Genomic DNA, 1,211 nt, shown 5'->3' on the forward strand with positions numbered 1-1,211 from the left:
CGCGAAATGCCCGGTTGGAGGCCCAACCTTCCGAGCTCTTTCATAGGGCTGGAAAAACGAAAAAACCGCTGCAATAAGTGTATGAATCTGAGAGGGGAGTATGCTGAATAAAATCTTAATTAACTGATTTTTCTGTATATTCTTTTACTCAAAACCAGGAACTTTTCAACACCCCCACGTGTATTTATGTATGTATGTATGTATGTATGTATGTATGTATAGATAGATAGATAGATAGATATGTACTAGGGGTACTGAAATGTTCCTGGCTCTAAGGGTGTCACGAAAGGCCTGGCTGGAGGCCCAACCTTCCGAGCTCTTTTATAGGGATTGGAAAAGCGGAAGGACAGCTGCACTAAGTGTGTCAAGCTGAGAGGAGAATATGTTGGGTAAAATCATTATTTAACTGATCATCCTGTATTTATTTTACCCAAAGCCAGTAACTTTTCAGCACTCCTAAGTCAACTAATTAGAATAGGCTACAACCAATGTCGCTATTGGTTAGCAGATGGCGAGTATCGGCTGTCAGTTGGTCTAAACGACAAACCGATTTATCATCCAATCACTAGCCACAAAAACACTTCACTGTTGCGCTGAACAAAACCACCTAATTGTTATTTGATCCCTTCATGGGGTCCAAGGTACACTTAACCACCATTACCCGTGACAACATACCAGAAATAACAATAGGTTCGTAAGCTTGCAGTTCTACGTTCGAATCCTTCCACTTGACTTAAATAGGGAGAAGTGCTTATCAACAGCTTATTTAGCATTTTAAGAATCTGACCTAATCACCATTACTTCTAAGATACATTCCGTTCTGGAAGAGGATAAAAAGATAAAAAAAAGATTAATTCACAAACAGCATTCTTAACATCTATTGCATATAATCCCCTCCAAAAAAACGTTTACATAACAACTGCCAGGTCAGCCATTGATCCAGAGCATACACGTAAGTAGAGGTGAAGGCATTAAATTGCTATATGTCAGCTCGCCTCCTACGTATCTATAAATGTATATATGGGTGTAATTAATATTCCTTTTTACTATAGGGTACACAATACCTGAAATTTTGGGAAGATCAATTCACTAACAACTTTCTTAACATGTGTTGCATAAAATCGAAAAAAAATAGTGTGGCTGTGTGATAAAAAGCTTGCTTCTCAATTACATGGTTTGTGGGGTTCAGTCCAAGGCGTGGTACATTGGGC

Source organism: Octopus bimaculoides, chromosome 19, assembly GCF_001194135.2.
Source record: "Octopus bimaculoides isolate UCB-OBI-ISO-001 chromosome 19, ASM119413v2, whole genome shotgun sequence".
Classification (NCBI taxonomy): domain Eukaryota; kingdom Metazoa; phylum Mollusca; class Cephalopoda; order Octopoda; family Octopodidae; genus Octopus; species Octopus bimaculoides.